The sequence below is a fragment of the Bombina bombina genome, chromosome 4 (assembly GCF_027579735.1).
Source record: "Bombina bombina isolate aBomBom1 chromosome 4, aBomBom1.pri, whole genome shotgun sequence".
NCBI lineage: Eukaryota > Metazoa > Chordata > Amphibia > Anura > Bombinatoridae > Bombina > Bombina bombina.
The window spans coordinates 173857585-173871204 of record NC_069502.1 but is presented as its reverse complement, the minus strand read 5'-3'; the positions used below and the strand labels follow the sequence as shown (position 1 = coordinate 173871204).

At 38.2% G+C, this 13620-nt stretch overlaps 1 protein-coding gene across 2 annotated transcripts in view; it reads left to right on the top strand.

Moving 5' to 3' along the window:
* The window catches only part of ASAP2 (ArfGAP with SH3 domain, ankyrin repeat and PH domain 2), a 774383-nt gene that overhangs the window by 24626 nt on the left and 736137 nt on the right, over nt 1-13620 (top strand). The gene's annotated exons all lie outside the window — the stretch shown is intronic.

Here is a 13620-nt window from a genome sequence, read left to right as displayed (position 1 = left end):
ACTCATGGGCCCCTGATTAATTGGTATTAAAGCGTATGGTAGCTACAATAGAGGCCACTCTTGGCCACTGCTGTGACCACTCATGGGCCCCTGATTAATTGGTATTAAAGCGTATGGTAGCTACAATAGAGGCCACTCTTGGCCACTGCTGTGACCACTCATGGGCCCCTGATTAATTGGTATTAAAGCGTATGGTAGCTACAATAGAGGCCACTCTTGGGCCATTTGATTACCTTAAAGTATATGTTAATAGGATATCAATATCAAATAATATTTTCTGGCGTAGAATATAAAGAATAAATAGCACTTCAAATGTAACTTGAAACTCTAAACATTATATACTTATGTTTAAGCAGAAAACTCTTCCTAGTGTAGCTCAAGGCGTGTACATCCGTGAACATCTCAATAACATTGACAATGGGGTTGAATGCTCAGACCTAGCAAGACATTTTATTCACAAACATGGCAAAAATGTAAATAGCTTTCATTGGCAGGTCATTGAGCATGTTAGGACCCCAGACAGAGGAGGTGACATTGTAAGTAAGCTTCTTTACCAAGAAGCTTACTGGATATTTCAACTCAGAACTAGGAGACCAGATGGTTTTAACATCGAAGGTGATGTTATCAACTTCTGACAACGGAACTGAATATTAAAATTATCTTGTAACCCACAATTAATTAGATAACCGGCTTGTTCACATCTGTGAAAGTACATACTTCCAAGATTGCCTTTATTTATAGGTATATATCAACACTGACCAAAGTATATGATAATAGGCTTATTGATTTTTCTTAACTGTAGTGATCACTTTTAGATGCACTTTTACAGTGGGTAGTACTTCATTCTCATAAACATTATAAACATTATGAAAGAGTTACAGATATAGCCATTAGAATGTGAATCAGAGATCGACGTGCTATCTGATTACCTTCTTGCCACCAACTTTTCATAGTATTGAGATATGTATTTTTTATTAAGTAATCCGGATGAATTAATGTTGTGAGACATAATATGCTTTATATACCAATCTTTATAGCTGGGAGTACCTTATGTCTAGTCCAATACATTCATAGAGATTAGCGTCCTATTATATAAGTGTATGTCCCTTTAATTAAGTTTTTATAGCATACAATTTGGATTGACTACTAATGTGAGTCACAATACATTATTTGATCAACATTTATAGCCTGAGGTTTTTTATCAGGCTTAATATATCAATAGAAATTAATGTCTCATAATGCAGGGGTATGTCATTTGATCAACATTTATAGCCGGAGGATTTTTATCAGGCTCATTATATCCATAGAAACTATTGTCTCAATATACAGGGGTATGTCCCTTTTTAACTATGCACTTTTCTTCCCCTTTACATATTCAGTGACATAAGGATATATTTTTTGCTATATTAACTTTGTTCATATTCCTTTAACTGCCTCTACATCTACTATGATATCAAATCTTGTATAGTATTCTTCTTGTTATTAACGATTGCCTTTATTTCCATGTCTGTTAGTTACCTAGTAGTATCTCAGTATATCATATGAACCTATTCCTGTTAATTATGTTCAGCTGGGGCTTTGTTTTTGATCCAGTCACGGGGCTATTTAAGCTCCGTGTCTGATTCCACAAAGTGTGTCTATGAGTAAGGCTAACATGTAGCCAAAACGCGTAAGACAGCCCAGCTTATTGCTTTTATGCTCACTCTGTTTTCAACGTCTTTTTTTCTTGGTTTCCAATAAAGTTACGAACTTTTAATATACTACAGTGCCTGGAGACTCGCCTGGTTTTTGCATCACTTTTGCTGTTTGGAGAATTATATACTTATGTGTCTGGTATGTGAGGAGACACTCAGAAACCACGGAGAGTTGTACAAAGCTGTGTAACTATATTGACTGTATTTAGTTCAAGGCCGTGATGTAAATACTAATTAAACAAACATTCTGCTCAAGTGGGCCTCATGGATGTGGGTCCTCTCTAAGTCTCCCATCTATTTGATCTATGAGAAGACAAACTGGAATTCTAACTGCCTCGGCCGCAGGCAACAGAACTGAGCCTATTGCAAAGGGAGTAGTGATAACCATATTGCCCTACAAAATCAAAAAATACTTAGACAAGGATTGGACATAATAAATATCTTATTTGACCCCTCTGTGGTAGATTTTCAAAAATAATGGGTTGTCAAGTGTGTCACCTCCTGTGTAAAACAAATTATGAGCATTAGTGCATTGAAACCTTTGAGATGCTAACCAACATACCATGCTACTTAAAAACATCACTCATTACATTTGCAGACCTTTATAAGAAAGATTATTTGCCGTAGTAGTACCCAACTATACAGTGTGCAGTAGAGGGGGAAAAAAGAGAAAAAAATGAGAAAATGTTAATCCATGGTAGTCAGATGAGATTGTGCTATACTCTATTTGATTTCCCCATGAAAATAAACAGTGAAATATATGAGCAGGCCCAAATTACTTGATAAGTACTTATGTCTGACTCTGTTTTGTTCTGTCCAAGGGATAGCCATAAAAGCAGACAAAATACAACAGCATATATAATCCTCGTAGATGCCGGTATGAAATTGATGTGTCCAAAGATGAACTACAAGTAGTCTTTAATCAATGATCAAGCTTAGGCAGTTCTGTAAAACAGATGAAAGAATAGTACCAATGAAAATGATTGGTAAAGTAATAGGTACCGGCTATAACCCGCTCTGGGCTGTATGAAAACCTCAGTAATGTGTTATGCTAGATAGGGCCCCCCGGATCCCATAATGAAACTTGTGCAGTCATCATTAAACGATTACCATCCTCGCCAGTAAACTTTAAATGTGAAATTATAGCAACCTGGCAGTTTCCGATATCAAGATTGGTATGTCAAATTCGGCAAGTGAGGTTTGTAGGCAGTCCCCTTACCAGGGCATGCCATATTTTTGCTTCTCTTCCTAAGCAGGTAGGAGCTCTCTGACGGCTTGCAGCACTCAGCCTGAACAACGCTATCATCCGGCTCTTCGCCACGCGAGGTAGCGGTCTGCATATATTGTACTGAGTAATGTTTTAAGCGTGGGCTTACTGTGTTCTTGATTGGTCGCTGGCTCCCCACTTAGATGCTCCTGTGTGTCAAATTGTACTGGTACATCTGGGTAAGTGTGGGACTTAGCTGCCAGCTCCTTTTTATATGGGGTAGAAAATGCCAGTCTAATCTCTGCTGTGAGCGAAGCTGTATGATCATCTAGTAGGTCTGCTAGTGCATGTAAAAGATGCCTGAGGTCAGACTCCATGATAAGACTCCTCAAATACTACTTTAGGATAGGGATATCTGGTATGGTAGTGCAAAGGTTGCAGTGCGAGTAAAAAGGTAGGAGGAGGATTCCGCGGCCCTGGTCTCCCGCTCTGTCAGTTTTAGGAAACTAATCCGACTCTGAATAAGGGCTATATAGACTTTGTATACTAGGCTGTGATATACTAGAAAGTACTCCGGATAATTTTTCTTGAGGCTTCGCTAGGGATTATTGGAAAGGTAGCAAGGAAAATACAGTGCTGCACGTGGTCAGGGCCGCTTTTGCGCCATAGCTCCTGCTCTGTAAAAACATCCATATTCGTCGATGCTGATAGCTTAAGCCTCTGAAGGTGAGGTTGCAGCAGAATATTATAGATTTTTTTTGCTGGATTCCCAGGATTATTTTGTATATTCTGTGTGCAAGCAGGAGCTTCAAGAAAACACGTTTAGTTTCTTCAAAGGCTGACTCCGCCCCCCTATAAGCAGTATTTAAACACTCTGCATGCTCAGAGAGGTGACTGTGGTGTGTATTGCTTCTGAAGACGTACTTTGTGTCATACAAGCTACTGCTGACCCTCTACAAGATGTGATGGTCAAATACTGGTGCACAGGCCCTCACAGCATATGTAATAGTAATAACTTTTACTAGAAGCATTTTTGCAAATGGAAATATATATATATTGCAAAATGCTTCTATTCAAATTGAAATGTACATGTGCACATTTCATTTTTGACCTTTGACTTTTCACCTCTAAAGCAATAGGCAATCTAGCCATACGGCACATCTATAGCCATACGGCACATCGTTAGGTAAATAAAAGTGCCGTATGGCTAGATTTCCTTATTGCTTTAGAGATAAAAAAAACAACAAACCCTTAGTTTTGTTGTGGGCGGCTGGAAGGGGCTATAGAAATATAATTAGGGAGCTAAAGCATTCCTTTAGGGTGTCTGCAAAAAAACATATGAATAATGGTGAGGATAACTAAAGTTGAGCTTTAATTTACCATCACTTTTTTAAATTGAATTTTCAAAACATTTGACTGTCCCCAATTCTAACCCTTCCTTCCCACACTGTCACTGGCTTGAAATGAAGGAACATGCAACTTACTGTTGCTAGTGGGCAAAAGATTCAATTTCATTGTTGCTGCCTCCAGTAAAGATAAGATTTATTTAGTTCTAATGCAAAAATAAATACGTAAAAATATTGAATGATTTATTTGTGTGTTTAAACACATGGTTAAAGTAGTGTTTATTAGCTGCATTACATTGACAAAAAACAAATTTGTGTAGCAAAAAATCACCAGAGTGCATTGCTGCTTTTGGGCCTACCTAGGTATGCTTCTCAACAAGGTGTACCAAGAGAATAATAGAAGTAAATTGAATAGTCTCCTAAAATTCCATGCTCTGTCTGAGCCATGAAAGTTTAAATTTAGGCGTTCATGTACCTTTTTAAACATTTTACTTTTTTTAGAATGTCCCTTTAAGGGTGCATTTCAAATATGTATTAAAGGGACATTGAACTCAATTTTTTTTCTTTCGTGATTCAGATAGAGCATGCAATTTTAAGCAACTTTTTTTAATTTACTCCTATTATCAAATTTTCTTCATTTTTCTTTCTATCTTTATTTGAAAAATAATGCATCTAAGCTTATTTTTAGTTCAGACTCTGGACAACCCTTTTTTTATTGGTGGATGAATTTATCCACCAATCAGCAAGAACAACCCAGATTGTTCACCAAAAATAGGCCGGCATCTGAACTTACATGCTTGCATTTCAAATAAAGATACCAAGAGAATGAAGAAAATTTGATAATAGGAGTACATTAGAAAGTTGCTTAAAATGTCATGCTCTATCTGAATCATGAAAGAAAAAAACATTTATGTGCAAAAAATGTTTTTGTAAGTTTTGTGTCTTTTGTACATGTGCACAAAGTGCCATCAGTGATATCTATTGATGCCACTGCCGCTCAGAGCTAGCGCATGTGACCGACCTCTGTAATATCTCTTACTAGCATCATTTTGCAAATATATTGAAAGAATCTTCTTAGAATATTTTTAATGCATTTCAAATCTGATTTTATTTTCCTTATATTGTTTACTGCAAATGTCTCCTTAAAAGGATATGAAACACAAATTTGCTCCGTTCCCATGGTAGTCTAGGTAGGTGTCAGGAGAACTATATGGCAGGAAATAGTGCTGCCATCTATTGCTCTTGCATATGGATAAGATTGTAGCAAGACTGCTGTCATCTAGTGTCCCAGACATGTGCATTCTCCTGAACCTTACGTCTCTCCATTTCAACTAAAGATACCATAAAAACAAAGAAATATTTATAATAAAAGTAACTAACTCATGAGAATGAGTTTCATGTGTCTTTAAGCTTATATGGTATACCTTAAATTCAGATAGATCTTTAATAGCTAGAAAGCTCAGGCTGCCCCCACAGCTCACGTGACTAGAGCACATGAAGGATACACTAACCTTAGAGAAATCCAGCTATTATAGATCTAATAAGCTGCACACCTTTTATGATATTACGTTTTATTGGGCTTCAAGGTAAGCAGGCGTATGAATCTTTGTTGAGAGATTGAGTTGAACCCAGAAAGTCAGACTCCCACCCTTCTCCAAACCCACTGCAATCAGCTGTGGTGTACCCCAAGGCTTTTCACTCAGCCCCACCCTCTTCAACATCTACATGGCCCCTTTCACCGCCATCGTCCAACAACACAACCTCAACATTGTCTCCTATGCCGACGACACCCAGTTAATCATCTCAGTCACCCGAGACCCAGCCACCGCCAAGAAAAAAACGTCAGGACTGACCGCAATCGCGTCCTGAATGAGTGACAACCGTCTCAAACTCAAAACAGACAAGACAGAAATCCTCCTCCTCTGACCCACTAAATCCGCATGTTATGACTCCTGGTGGCCAACAGCCCTTGGACACCCTCCGACCCCTACATACCACGCACAAAATCTAGGCGTTATCCTTGACTCATCCCTCTCCATGGACCGTCGAATCAATCCCGTCTCCTCGACTTGTTTCCACATACTCCACCTACTGTGAAAAATCTTCAAGTGGATGCTTACCGAAACCAGAAAATCTGTCACCCTCGTCAGTAGTCGATTGGACTACGGCAATGCACTCTACGCAGGGTCCACCATCAAGCTAAAAAAACGACTCCAGCGCATCCAGAACGCGTCAGCCAGACTCGTCCTCGACATCCCTCGCAAATGCCACATCACTGAACACCTAAGGAACCTGCGCTGGCTCCCCGCGAACAAGAGAATCCCCTTTAAGCTCCTAACCCACGCATTCAAAACCCTTCCTAACATCGGTCCTGAATACATCAACCACCGTGTCAATTTCTACACCCCCTCCAGACAACTCCAGTTAGCCGACCAAGCCCTCACAGTCATTCCCCGCATCAGGAAAACTACAACTGGTGGCAGATCCTTTTTCCTATATGGCAGCAAAGACATGGAACACCCTCCTGCTACACCTCAGACAATCCACCTCCCTTAATAACTTCAGGAAAGACCTCAAGACCTGGCTCTTCGACTGAATCGTCTTCCCATAGTGTCCCCCCCCAACACTCTTCAACTTCCCTTAGCGCCTTGAGACCCTCATGGGTGATTAGTTTGTGCTTTACAAGTACCCAATAGATATTTGAGGGATGTAGTCCTATGAAAGGCGACCTTAATGGCTGTGTGGGATAAGGGTGGGACCATTGACTGTCCACCCCCAGCTTTTTTCATTTTGATCCTCCTGGTACCTCCACGATAGTTTACCTTTTATCTCCCTTCAACAACTCTTTCTATCTCCATCTCCCCCTTTCCCATCTTCACCCTAGCTCTTCCTTTCATTGGCTCATATAACTCCTGCTCCTGTGAGCTATTTTCCCCCATTTTTGTTGCAGAATATATCAGAGTATATTTGAGTATTTGTTCTTTTGCAATATATCCATGTGACTTTTAACACTTTTGTCCTGCACATCTTGTGTTGTAGTTTTATTGCAATCAATCAATTTTGCCAGACCAGAGAGCTTTAGAGAATTGGGCCCTTAGTATGCTTTAAGGCATTAATGCTAAGAGTTACCCATTAAATATGTTGCAAAATATCAAACTTATAATTACTGGAACAATAAAGGTCACATAAATATGTAAAGCTTTTGTTTAACCTCTGCAAGGGATTAAACGCATAGATAAAAACACATAGTTACATTCGGCTTCAGAGCTGCTATTTACTACTGGGGAGTTAGCTGAACACATCTGGTGATCTAGTAAGAGACAAAAGTGCTGCAGCTAATAATATGTAAATATGCTTTTTTTTTTTTTTTTTTTTAAAACAAAGCTGACCATGAAACAAAGTAAATTTGATAATTGAAGTGAATTTAAAAGTGTCTTAAAATGACATGCCCTATTTGAATCCTGAAAGTTTTATTTGTGCTTTAATGTCCTAGCAGGTTGCTGTAACTGGAGGGGTAGATAATGGTGGAATCAAAGATGGGGGCCTATATGCTGGATGAGAAAGGCATGATTAGAATGACTGATAGGCAAAACAAGTGAGATTGTGTTCTGAATAAACGTGAAGAATGCAGAAAGGAAAGTAAAATATAACAGGAATAGAATTTTAAAATTTGCATTACTAGGAAGTATAATTTGCTTCCATAGTTAATCAAAATGTTCACCAGTCTTATTAGAATTTTTGTTTTTATACATTTTGCAAATTCATACCCGTAGATTCCTTCAAGCAGAACATGAAACATCCTGGTTAATCAATGTGGTGACAGTTAAATAAATATATACATACATACCAAATGGGAATCACCACAGTGGTGAAAGGGTTAAATAGGGCTGCATTTCTGCAGATACTCTTGCTGTATCCTTTTTAAGCATGAATTTAGTGAAACACAAAACATCAGCTTATAGTCTTTTGTTGTGTTGTTTTTTTCCCTGGACACAGAAAAAGCACAACTGGTGTCGAAGGGAGATTGGACCTTTCTAGCTATTCCATTTAACAATTTGAATTGTTTGAGGTTACAGCAACACTGAGGCACTGAGATATATTTTTCCCTGATAGTGATAATCATCCGGCTTTGACCTACTTTTTTTTAATCTGTGCATTGTGTCCATTGTGGGTTTGGGACCAAAAATAACATCCTGCAGGAATTTTGCATGGTGAGATTCTGAGCATTAGGTTAAATGCTCATCACATCCTGCCTGTCGTTCATGTATCTAATGATGTCATCATGACATATAGGAAATAAAAAAGATGTAAATATGGCCAAAGAACAACTGAGCATGCTTTTATTTGTACAGTGATTCAGTACATAGTTAAAGGGACAGTCTATTCCAGAATTTTTATTGTTTATAAAGATAGATAATCCCTTTATTACCAATTCCCTAGTTTTGCATAACCAACACGGTTATATTAATATAGTTTTTACCTCTATTATTAACTTTTATCATTGCCTTTGCAGACTGAATTCTTTTGACAGATTTGCATTTTAGCCATTCAGTGCTGACTCCATAAATAACTCCACGAGAGTGAGCACAATGTTATCAATATGGCACACACAAACTAGCAGTGTCTAACTGTGAAAAACTGTCAAAAAATACTGATTTACACACAACTTCTGCAGTCATAAGACAAATGATTGCAAAAGCTTCTTTGAGATCCCCTTTTTTCAGAAATAGCAGACATGCATGGCTTTGCCATTGGTTTTTGACAATTAGAAGGCCGCTAATTGCAGCTGTGCACCACACTTCTGAAATTTCCGGCAGTGAAGAGGTTAATCAGCTTGTAAGGTTAATATTTGCTCTAGTGTAGGGACTTATCCTTCCCCCACTGGTCACATATCTTAGGTACTGGTAGACAGTTTGCTAGTATATTCAGTTTAGAGCTTTTATTTATTTTTGGTGTAGATCCCACCTCCCTGATTCCTCCCCCCCCAACCCAAAACAGCTCTCAAACCCTCCCCCATCCAACTCCGTAACAAATTACTACTTGTTTTTGTTTGTTTATATTTTATTTTTACTATTAATTTGTTTCAGTGATGTAGAGGTCCCTCCTCACCTCCCCGCCAAGATCACCATTTTCTGTAGTGTCCCCTTCCCCCTTCGGCTGATATTGTTCCATATGTAGGGCCCCATCTCTCCCGCTCCCCTGCCTAAAATGTTTCTGTAGTGTAGGGAACCCCTTCCGCCACCTCCGATGGGGCACCTTACCACTGCTCCCACCAGCACAAAAGGAGGATTGTTACAGAAAGTGACACTCACTGTAACGATTGGTGATCTGGCTTCATATGGTAAGGGAGTAGGATAAATGCAACCTTACCATATGAAGGCAGATAGATGCCTTTTGCCCCCAGCTGCGGTCTTCGCTGTCTAAGCTGACAGCAGGGAACCAAAACAAGCGCCTCTTTGTTTGACATAAGTACTATGTCAACACAGTACGCTGGGCAAAGTACTCCTATGTACCAATTGGCCCAAAGGGTTAAAGGGACATTAAACACAAATTTTTTCTTTCATGATTCAGATAGAAAATACCATTTTAAACAACTTTCTAATTTACTTATATAATCTAATTTGCTTCATTCTCTTGATATTCTTTCCTGAAAATCATATCTAGATATGCTCAGTAGCTTCTGATTGGTGGCTGCACGTATTTGCCTCATGTCATTGGCTCACCAATGTGCATTGCTATTTCTTTAACAAAAGATATCTAAAGAATGAAGCAAATTAGATAATAGAAGTAAATTGGGATGTTTAAAATTGTATTCTCTATCTGACTCATGAAAGAAAAATGTTGGGTTTAATGTCCCTTTAAATGCTTGTAAAATATTTATTTTATTTGTATATCTTTTTCAATCCAGTGATTAATGTCTGATGCATGTATGAAAAAATGTCTTTAATATCCTTCTAAAGGGACATGAAACCCAAAAATGTTCTCACATGATTCAGATAGAGAATACATTTTAAAAAAAAGTTTCCAATTTACTTCTATTATCACATTTTGCTTTATTCTCATGTTATTCTTTTTGAAGAGATATCAGATAGGTAGCGTGCACATGCTTAGAGCACTACATGACAGGATATAGCGCTGCCATCTAGTGCCCTTGCTAATGTATAACATTGTTGTAAAGCTGCTACCATATAGTGCTGCAGACACGTGCACACTCCTGAACTTACCTTCCTGCTTTTCAACAAAGGATAACCAAAAACTTAGACAATTAGATAATAGAATTACTTTGGAAAGTTGTTTAAAATGACATGTTCTATCTAAATCGTGTGAGAATTTTATGCCCCTTTAAGTTATTGTTGTTCTCCAGCCTTTTCACATAGGAAATATTATTCCTTCACTTCTGCCTATAACTAGTTTGTTTGGCAACTTTTTTTGTGATCTTTATATTTGTAGATTTTGTAGATGTTAAAATTGACAGATCTAACGGAGCTGTTTAACAAATGGCATAGAAATCCTGCAGCAGAAGGATAAAGACAAGTGCCGTAATCATGGTCGTAGTGTTGAAAATGAGGAAATGAGCAATTATGGCTCATTAAGTTGCATCCGGGGGTCGTTTGCTACCATAACTACAGTCCATCATCTTTCATAACCACACTGCACATTAGATCAAAAGAGAAATGATTGAAAGAATCCTATGTGAAGCTCCTTGTAGAAATAATGAATTGCAGATGTCTTGGGAAGCCACATGCTGACTTGGACACGGAGCTCTGTTATTGTGCGGTAAAGCGAGCTAGTTCATTATGAGACCAGAGGCAGCTGCTGATTCTTGCTGCCAGGGGTGTCGGAGAGGACAACAAGCAGTAAAACAGACACATTCATGTTTTTCCTTTTTAATAGTGGTAATATTTGATCAAATTAAAACAAAAAGAGTGCTGCAGTGAAGTGAAACAAGGCCAGGACTGGTGTCTAATAAATATTCAGTGCAGAAGCAGGGAGTGCGCTAACGCAGACTAATGCAGCGCTGGATGAATAGTAAAGACCTGCCTATTTGATATTGTTTAACAGGTAACATTCCCTATAATAAATGCTGTATACTCCAATGTATAGTGTGTGTGCCACAACCTTTTCTACTGCGTTTGTGATGTTAAAGAGATATTGTACTCAGAAATGTTCTATTATACATATGAAAGCGTAGCAATTAAACATGGGGAGTTCTTTTTTTCTTGAAAAACAAATGAAGTAAATATGTGTATGTTTAAATGGAAATAATACAGGTTGTGTACTTGCTGCTGATGCTCATTAGCTCATAGGTACAGTAAGCATTTGAGCATATTGGCCAGTGAGCATTCGAAAAACATTTGTAGGCGTCTCTTTGTCCCTCAGTAAAGCAGGGGGAATTCTGCCTATCAGCCAGTGAGCAAATCTGCCCTTAAAATCATGTAAAAAAGGTAAATGCTGTGTGTTAAAACATTTTATTATTGCTCTGTTGGTTGCATGTAACTGTGCGCTTAAAGAGGTTAAATTTAGTTCCAGAGAAGCAATGCATTGCTGGGACCTATCTGAACACGATTGGTGAGCCAATGACAAGAGCCATATATGTGTAACCACCAATCACCAGCTCGCTTTTGGGCCAATCTAGATATGTTTTTAAAAATGATACTAAGAAAACAATGTAAATTAGCAAATAAAAGTAAATGGCTAAATATTTTGGAATTGCGTGCTCTACCTGCAGAGTGAAAGTTTAATTTTGATTTTAACCCCTTAATGACCACAATATATATAAACCCTATATGTCACTGGTCGTTAAGGGTTTTTTCAGGACATAATAGCACAAGTCTAGCAAGAACACGCTATTAATTCCCTCCCTCCAGCAGGCTTTGTGGAATAGAGCAGTCTCAACACTGGTGGCAAGACCGCGATATAAAACAATCAAGTCCCAAAAAAAGGCCAGCGACATACAGGGTACGTCGCTGGTCCTTAAGGGGTTAATGTCCCTTCAGGGCTAGACATGCACTTCCTGTTCGCTTTAAAATAAAACCACTTTTTATATTTACATTTTTAAATAGTTTTTTTTTTTTTTAACGCATGATGGAATTGTTATAGTTTTATAGTTTGTCAGGCTTGTTGTACAGTTTGCAAACTGCAGTAAAAATGCATTTACAGAAATAAAGAAATTTGTAACACAATTCAGTATGTGCCTAATGTGCACAGCATTTCTTTACTTAGTTGTGTGCTATTTCTTCCTCTATATCTAGGCTTTTAGTTTGAGGGGGGAAAGGCTTTCCTTGGAAAACAGCATGGAAGAGTCCAGGAAAATAGAATTCCAATATGATGATGTATGAGTCAAGAGGCAGCATGAGAAAGGCAGGGAATTCTGGGAGGGAAATATAAACCCTGCTTCACTTGATAGTGATTTTATGTAATGAAGCGGTATTCACTATTCATATTTTATGTAGCGATCAGACCTAATAAATACACTTGATCCTAGAGCTTATTGTCGGTCTTTTCTATTTTGATTTGTTAATGGGGTCAGCAATTCATAATCACAACTGAATTTGCTCTACAAATACCTGATGATGAAAATAATGATAATAGTAATAATTTGTCATTAATGTTGTGCAGTTCTGAATGCTGCTGCATAATTACTGCATAGCCATTTAATCCTAGCAAATCCCTTTGTTGTGAACAGACCAATTAGCAACCTCACATACAAATGTTCTGCTCTGTATGCCTCATTTTGCTTTTGGTAGCAGTTTTCTTATGGACCTTTAGTTACAAGGTAAAGCATAAATGTTGTATGAAATCTATTTCTACCCTGCAAATCTATGTGTTTAGAGGTTAAACTCAAAGGTAAAGTACAGATTGGGAGCTACTGGTCCTGAAAACTGCTGCTGACCCAGCTGTGCAAGTAGAGATGCTGATTGACTCAGTTTCCACTCAGGACCAGCAGTTCTTTGCTGATCATGGTCAGTACTTTACCTATGCATTAAAACATTCTGCTGGGGTTACAAATAGTTTTGCAGACTTGATAGTGAAAAACATACAGGTTCTAACGCAGGGCTTGTCAAATCCAGGAGCCAGATAGCCACTGGCTCCTAGAATTTTACCCCAGGCTCCTAACATTTTACGTTATTCCCCATATATCTGTATATACAAATACCACTGTCTGGCTCCTAAAAGTATGACAGGCTTGTAAATATTTTGACTGGCTAGTAAATTTTAAACAGATTTGTTGACCCCTGCTAAGGAATGAGAGCATGTAATTTTTTCACTATATTGGCCCTTTAAAGTGTTAAAGCAGGGATGGAAAACTGTCACCATTGTCTCCATTTAGCTATCTTTTGTGCAGAAAAAACAAAACTAAGAATGTGTGCCA